This window comes from Anarrhichthys ocellatus, unplaced genomic scaffold (assembly GCF_004355925.1).
Source record: "Anarrhichthys ocellatus isolate YVR2014 unplaced genomic scaffold, GSC_Weel_1.0 scaffold97, whole genome shotgun sequence".
In the NCBI taxonomy this organism is placed as follows: Eukaryota; Metazoa; Chordata; class Actinopteri; order Perciformes; family Anarhichadidae; genus Anarrhichthys; species Anarrhichthys ocellatus.
The window spans coordinates 949,010-957,613 of record NW_022280127.1 but is presented as its reverse complement, the minus strand read 5'-3'; the positions used below and the strand labels follow the sequence as shown (position 1 = coordinate 957,613).

General features: G+C 42.5%; 1 long non-coding RNA gene across 1 annotated transcript; it reads right to left on the bottom strand.

Annotated features, from left to right (window-relative positions):
- Positions 1 to 6,760: 6,760 nt before the first annotated feature.
- LOC116399011 (uncharacterized) lies at positions 6,761 to 7,839 on the bottom strand. Its single transcript, XR_004213796.1, has 3 exons — positions 7,695 to 7,839; positions 7,176 to 7,237; positions 6,761 to 6,886 (listed from the first exon to the last, which is right to left on the bottom strand). It is a non-coding gene; the product is annotated as an uncharacterized LOC116399011 (long non-coding RNA).
- Positions 7,840 to 8,604: the final 765 nt, after the last annotated feature.

The window sequence follows — 8,604 nt, the reverse complement described above, 5'->3', positions numbered from 1 at the left end:
GACTCGAGTTTAAGCTTGGCCAGCTGATAGTTCCAGGACCAAGAACCGTAGTTTTTCACTTCCCTGTAACCAAGTCCGAGATAGGAAACCTGTAATTTTCAGGGTTGAGTCAAGAGTCCTTGAAAAGGAAGCACTCCCTCAGTCAGTAATGCCATATCGGCACTGTCATTTAAAGTAATGGCCCTTACTAGCAGCACCAATCAAATGTGACCTGATGGGAAATCTCAAAAGATGCAGTTGCTTGTTAAGGTTTAGATTTTCATCCGAAACCATTTGAAATCACAGTTTAAGTGTTACATCTGTTGCACAAAGCCTTGGCTACCTCTTTCTGTGTCCATTGGGGTGTATTTATTTGTGGTATTTTTCTGTTGTCTTGGAACGCCTCAGGTGCCAACACTATTCTCAACTCGCCTGCAAAGCAACGTTGATTGTAAATGGTTACGTTACATTTTTTTTGTGTGAGGGGGGTATTTTTTTCCGTATTTGGATAATTTTGAGTTAACTGACCTTTTACTCTTTTTGCCACCATCCATCCTCACACTTTATCATAATCATGATAATTTGGGATTAGGCATCTGAATTCAGGGATCATATCCATTCTACTTCAGATGGATTTTTCCGAATCCAGCCCACATTCAGTCCTAAAAACAGATAAATAGTGGCAAATATACCCTTGTTACATGTACTTTTTGAATCAAAGAAAACTTAACAAAGATCATTGTGTTCAGTGCAGCATCAAGGACACGATCCCTCACTGGCAAACACTGGCAACCATGTTAATGAAGCACCCAGTAACGTGAGTCAATGCTGCTCTCAGATCTCCGTGGTGTTGGGCGGTCAGAGAGGCACCCACCTTTGTTTGCTTTTGATGCCTCTCCTATGTGTGTCAAGAACTGTTGGCCTCTGATGGTAATGTCTTCTTCAAAGACAATGAATTTAAAATGCTAATTACAACCAGTAACAAATCAGAATGAGTTGCTGAAGCTGTATGTCATTTCTAAGATCACTGTCCCATATCGAAGACTCTACCGAATGTTCTCAAGGAATACCGTATTCTTTTTCCCAAATATTGATATTATATTGCCAAAATAAATCCTCTGCTCAGGTGGTCAGATTTTCACTCATCTCTATCAGCAGATTCTACAATCATGTGCCTGATCTTGGCATCGGAAGCATTCTGTTTTCCCTTTGTAGTCCGTGTAGTATTGACCCATCCCGCTCGAGCTGTCTTCAATGCAGGTAAACAGTCCGTGTGGAGCGCAGAACAGGTAGATCGCCTTGGCCGAAATGCAATCTCAGAAGCCATCGGCAATCGACTGACGATGATTTAGCTTTTTATTGGTTTAAAATTTGCCTGTAAACTGGCTACTCGTGAAACAACCCGGTCATACACGGCATCTCTCAACTCCAACTCCAGTCTTGCATCTCAAGTTGCTGATCCGAAGTTTAAACAACGAGAAGCACACTGAAAAGGGATGACCTGGCCCGGACACCAAAACCCCAGAAATATAGTCTCTTGCCCTCAGACACTTATTTGCCTTCATACCGATAGTCGATGGGAGACAGTCTTCAGCTTTGGGAGTTCAAGGTCAATGGATTGTCATAAAAATAATGTTACACTGGAGACCACTGTTCACGTCCCGTTTTCTACCAACAATCTACATAACCAGGACCCAAATTGTAACCAAGAAGTTTTTTGCTGCGACCAGCAAAAATGTCCCCACCTTTTGGCGACCAGTTTTCCACATTGGAGGTTGAAAATTAGCACGGAGGTCAATCATGTGGGTTAGCCCTGCCCCCCTTTACTTGAGCCACATCCTCTTTAGTAGCTCATGAACCATTTCTCGAAGACACTAGTGGGAGTTGTGTGAATACATGGACGCAAGCATATGTGCTCATAATGTTGGCAACTATCGCGAAAATTGCTCGTTTATCAAAACCCCACCAACCCTGCATTGTAGTAGATTGCGATACTGCTGAGTTTGTTCATCCATCCAACAGTGTGATTCAGAGCAAGATACTGAAGTAGTGCAGTGAAGTTTGCTGAATGTATTCATGGTCCCCAGAGGATGATTTGTTATGATTTTAGTGACCCAAGACCTTTCGTCTAGTGCCTTTTGAGTAACATGGGCCATGACAAGCTTTCTCAAGAACTAATGGTGGTCAGAATTCTATGAGATGTCTTATTCATAATCATGGGAAAAATGGGAAACCTTATACGCTATATGGCAGCAAGCTGATCCATCCCGTTGGTATTTGGAAATTTGGTAATCACTTGAGAAAGTTAAAGTGCATGCAAGAAGGATGGGTAGACATTTAGCAGTTTGTAAAATATAGTGACGGTGTACACGAAGATTGCTGTAGCAGTTGTGTCTCCTACGTACAGCACAATCCAGCAGCTTCTTCTTCAGCCGGGCTGTTTGTATTCTGATGATGAATATTTTACTGCTTTCCAAGTGCTGTTCTAAAATCAGGCCATAAATGAATATCCATAGTCAGCGTTGCTCTTGACTAGCATTGTTTTGTCTGCCAAGTCACTGAGTGCCTCCAAAAAAATACTTTTTTTTATAAAAATCAGGGAGCTTGGGATGAAAGGCAGAAACACAACAATATCCTGCAAATTTTGTCCTTTGTCTGAGAGGGATTACTCCATTAGGGAAATTTATGGAAATGCAGCCGATTTTACTTTGTTGAACTTTCATTTATGTAGCAATATCGTTTTAAAAGCTGAACAAAAGTATGCGATTTATTTGGAATTAAGATAAGCAGAGGCAGTTACGCATTTTGGATGGGTAATTTTGTGTTCACACAAAGTAGCACACCTTTTGGCACTTCCTGCCGTTGGATAACAAGGGTCACCCTCACATTATCTGCTGCCCCAGCAGCTACTACCGCACAGACGAGAGACGTGAAAATTAGGGTTCTGATGACATCGACTGGCTGAAATGCTGCACTGCTATCTATTGCTTATGGAGTCATAATCGGCCCAAATGGGATTTCTATCAATTTTTTTGTCCCCTCATGTGTGCCAGATACAATTCTTTTAATGACAATATAAACAGGACATTGTTTCTACAAAGCTCAAATCCACAGTTAATACTTTCCTTCCAGAATGTGACAGAAAGGGGAAAAGCCTCCAGGATAGTAAAAGAAGGCCCACAATCCTGCATGAAATCATGTTGAATAGCGATGCAACAAAATTGCAATGGTGAGTCCCAACAACTACATTTACATTTAAAAAGGTCGTCCTGAATTAATAATAAAAATAGTTCAATTCATTTTAAATAATGAACTAAAAAAAAAACATGCCTCTCAAGGTTTCTGTACCTTTTTGTTCTGAAAATCACTGCATACATTTCTTTTAATTAAGATGGAAAAGACGGCTTAAAGTTTGCATTAACTCAAGTGCAAAACAAAAATAAGAAGCAATAGGTACAAAGAAGGCACACAGATGGGACATTCTTGGCTGCTGTTGTGTGGTCAGTGAATTGTCTTTTTGGTTGTAATGTTTAGTGATAGAGTCCACTTTCTCCAGCTTCCTGGTAATTCATTTGTTGAAAGTCGCTCAGCGGGTTTCTCTGGAGTCATTTGACTGAAAGAGCCAAACAGTTCATAGTGCAGCTCGGTCACTTCTCCTCTACCGACGCGCATTTAGAGTCTGTGTGCGGTGGCGTCACGGGACTAGGACACTCAACAGAACTTTCACCGAGCTGACCGCTGATGGTTTCCGGTGCAAAAGTAAAAGTAATTCAGTCACTCATAATTCAGGCGAGTTGTTTGTCGCCCACTAGTCACGTGAGTTGCTATTTGTTAGTGCGTTATTTGACGTACTGGTGTGAGAATGTGTTGAAAGAGCATGAGATTTCCTTTATGTCTGAGCTGGATGATTTGATGCTGATTTCCTGCGCACATGAACGATACGATCATTTACTGATTCGACTGACATCTTATTGGACCTGATGGCTGAAATTCTGATAATATTCTACAGTTTGACGTCTCGAAACCAATCGGCTATCGGTCTGGTTACGATTCAGCCTCTGGGGGCAACGGCCAGTATTTCGGGGGATATCTGGAATATGGATCTGGGATAACAGGGCCAAGACTTCCTCTTCCATGCGCTGGTTTGTAACTTGAGAAACCAAAAATTGAACGTGAGAGACGTCTACAAAAGCAGGAATTTGACTGGCGATCTTGTCCTCCATAAATAACGATATGCATATTAAATTAATCTGCATGAGAAATAAAGAAAATCCAGACATTATCTGTCAGATAAATGACTGCTCACAAACCAGACTGGTTTGCAGGAACTGGGAACGCTGAAAACATAATGGGAGTGCAACAGATTCTGTATTCATCTGACATGTCACACTATCATCAATACCATGTCGAGCCTTGTACAGATGGTCATAAGGACCTGGATTTACAATCAAAGCTCACTGCTAAGTACTGGGGGGTAAATCTAAGCAGCCATATGGGCACAGAGAGGTCAGAGGTCACTAAGCAGCCACATCACTGCTGACCTCAGTCTGGGAGGAAGATGAACACCCCAGGTTGTCAATAAAATAGGGACCTGACAGCAGAGTTTTCAGTTTGACATGTTGGGAGAATGAACTTGTATTCCGATAAAACAAAGAGTGTTTTTTTCTTCTTGATACTCTTGTTGGTGAGATGTTAACGCATTTGCATTCTACTCTTTGTTCAGTGGGCTGTTTAACGGCGGCATTAAAAATTCAAGAAGCTGTCAAGTTCACGTTCTCCTTGTTTTTTACCATGTCCACCCTTTTCTCATTGAGTGTCTCCTGGGTTTGATTTAACACAAAAGAACTTGTCAATGTAAGGTTGTTCAACATCCCAACTCTCTCTCCAGCCTGGTCTCCTACAAATTACGCTTCTTCACTGCGAAGCTGCATTGTCTCGAAAGAAATGGGTCAAACAAAGCCATGTTGTAGCCTAATAAACATACTTATTCTCAGGCCAAACCATGATGTTCTACTAAACCTAACCAAATAGTTTAGTAGCCTTTTTGTTTTCTTTGAATTGACAATCATGTGTTTAAAACTGCGACCTTAATCTGGGAGAACACATGTTTAATTGAGAATTAACAATGAATTAAGTTTGGTTTTATGAGAATGTAGTATTCTGTAACCAAGGCTTTTCAAATCTGTTTGCGCTTTCAGCTGCTCTACCATGCAAAGATAAGGTAAATCTGACAAAATATCCATCTCAAAACATATGACATGAGAACACTCAAAGAAGTATGTCAAAATACAGGAGAGTAAAACCTTTCATTTAACCAATACCACACTACCTGTGGACGGAATAGCTCTCTTAGAAAATGTCCTTTTTTATTGTTTATAACATTGAATTGAATAATGTGGCTTTTTTAAAACACTGATCAACAACATGCAGACATGCATTTTATATTTGAGGTGGCTGGAGGTTGGATGTCATAGTATGAAGACCGTTGTGTAGGGAGGAAGTCGCGGCGGATGGATGGGTCCGAAAAACAGGACTTTCACCCAGAAGATGGGAGTTTGTGTCCAAAAACTTAAACAATTAAGTTACATTACATTACTTATTTAACGCAAGTTACTTAACTTCTTTTCGTCTGTATTTTGCAAGTGATCAGATTTGATTTGTGTGTCCAGACATCCCCAATTGTATTTGCATGGGTTGCTCTGGTAACTATGTCGTCCTCAGTAACCACAAAGCTACGCTGGTCACGCGGCTTTCCAACGACGAAGCATTCGCCCTCGAAATCTGATGCGCTGTCATTTCGCGGTGAAGAACCGCTTCGTCGCACCACACAAAGTCAGTGACAGAGGAGGCTGGTTTACCTTGAGATGTTAGGGGGAAACGGCAGAAAGCAGCAGACAATGTATCCGTCCATAGACTTGTTATACTCCTCTGTTGTCCTCCATGATTCTGCACTCTGCACTTCCAAACTTTGAAATCCAAATGACTCAGATGCATTTGTAGAAATCCGTTTGGACTTGCATTTCAAACCGCCTCCAAATGTGGTTTGGATCTGATTTGCAAAAATTCCATTTCATGTGTGTTTTGTCTCTTCAGACTTTCTCAAATCAAATCAGTCTGGATATGGCAAAAAATGGACAGGCCGAACAACCAACATTAGGTTGTGCGGCTACACCTTAACCATAGTGGTGGCAGACGAGGAATCGGCCATATGAAGCATTGTTGTAATGGTCACATGCATTGATTCATTGCGCTGACGGATGATGTTGCCCTGATAATTCTGTAAGAAATGTCATATTTGGATGTTTATCTCGGTGGATAACCACATTCCACAACCTACATTGTCGCACGCTTTTGAAAATGTTAGTGAGTCATTTCATTTGTGAGTGATTTGCAGAGCTAAAACATGCAGAAACACCTGTTTATCTCCGGATAAAAAACAAGACAGATGCGGTTTTCAGCGGTGTTGTAGTTACAGGCTTTCTAATACAAACACTGTAACACTGTTCACATTCACAGAGACATGAAACAACACTTGTGCTTTGCTGAATATTGTATTTAGAATCCTCTTTCACACACACTCCCACCCAATGGGCGGCAGCCAGGGAGGGCAGAGGGCAGATCTCTATCCTCCCCCCCATACAACTGCCAGCCCCACCCATACACCACCCTCCCCCTCGTATCCAGCCTTCCCAGCAGGGTGTTTACCCTGCCACCGACTTTATCAGTAAATAAATAATGGCAACATAAAGTGCAGTGTGGAACAGGAGCTGAGATTGGATAACAGTCGGGGAGGCGTGGCGGACTGTGAAATATTAATGATCCTGATTACTTTCTGCAGTGGTGACACGGGCTTCCTGAAATGCGTCGTGGGCTTTGTTGTGGACGAGCTGCAGACCGGAGTACAGACCTGTAGAGATCACAGGGAGACATACAAATAAAAAACATCAGCATACAAATACTACAAAATAAACTGAGTAGAGATGCAACAGATAAAGGATGGATGGATGGAAGACGCAGTTGTCTGTCCTGTTCTAATTGGCTGTCAGCTTATCGTGAATGTTCTCTTTTTTTTTATTATTTTAATGTTGCTGTCTTGAGCTATTTCTTGAAAAGTACATTTGTGAGGACCTATAATTCACAGGTCGTATTGGGTTTACTGGCAGATTTGTGCTGCAACGCATTCAGGGAGGTCATACCGTTTTTAATGACTTGACATGTTTTGGATGCTGGAGACCCGGGTTTGTGTCCCGTCATCGTTCTTCAATAAAGAAAGAAAAAAAGATTATTATGAAATGGCATAAAAGGTGACATGAAGGCTAATTCAAACAGACGGCACAGACCAAAAGGGAAAACTATTACAAACATATGAAAGGAAGGAAAAAGGTGCGTAGATTTAATATTGTGTCAGGGAAGTTAATGGGATGTCTGTATTTGTGTTCGTGTCTCCTGCGATTCGATGGAATCAACAGTTTTCAGGTGTCGCCGTTACGTCGCTGCCTTTTGGAGAGACGTTCAGGGGCTTTAAAATGAAGACTTTTTTCTCCGTTGTTGGTCGATGCTACACATACAAACGTTTTTTGTATGTGAAAAGAAACAGGGGTGGATCCCTTTAATATCAATCAAGTCAGAATGTTTCTCAAAAGTGACCTTACCTGGGAAGAACACACCACAATACATGCTTTTGAAAAGAACAGAATTTCAAACATGTGGTTCACCTGCAGGCGTCCCAGACGAGCATCCGCAGTGTATATATCACTTTAGCTGAGGGTGTTAACGCGGAGGAGGTCCCCCCTACATTTCATTGTATGTCACAAGTAGTTTTATCCTCTGTAGACCTTGTCTCGGGGGCCCCGCCGGAGCCTCCAGATGCCCAACTGAAAGGAGAAAACACAATGTGGACAAGCCCCCTGACAGAACGCAGGGGCCTCCTTCTGAATTATCACCCCGCTCCTCCTGGCTAATTAAAAATTTGCTTGTAACTTATGTCAGCCATTTGAAGGCTGACAAATCTCCAACCTCCCTTCCCCCCCCATTTTAATTTGTGGCACGTGTGCATAAATTGTTAGAGAGGAGGCGTGGCGGTGACGTAGGGCACAAACCTGATCACGTTTTTTTTTCTCCACCTTTCCCCTATAGGGGATTCTAGAGGTCCTTCACTCTGCTGAGGATGACTTGATTGATAAATGCCGGGGAGGATTTGTCAAAGAAACTAGACTGCCCCCAGTGGGATATCAATATGGTTCATTTAGACTCCCACCAGGCTCAGGCTGCCTGTAGAGAGGAGATGCTACAGAGACCAGTAGGGATCTGTGGGGTTGAGCCAGGGGCAGGGCAAATGCTGCTGCTGCTGCTCTGTGGTTGTGCTAGTGTGCTACAAGAAAAGCAAATGGCTAACTCCTGTATGGAGGGATAAACCAGCAGGGAACAGTGTGTGTGTGTGTGTGTGTGTGTGTGTGTGTGTTTGTGTGCGAGGCTAGAGTGCTCGAGAAGGGTGATCCAGGGTTCAGCATGTGATTGGCCCCGTCTCAGCTGGAGGAGCTTTTAGTTCCCATTTCCCAGCAGCCTCCAGGACAGATGCACTGCCCTGAGCCATAATCTGTGTCTCGCTCCGAATGACAAATGGCA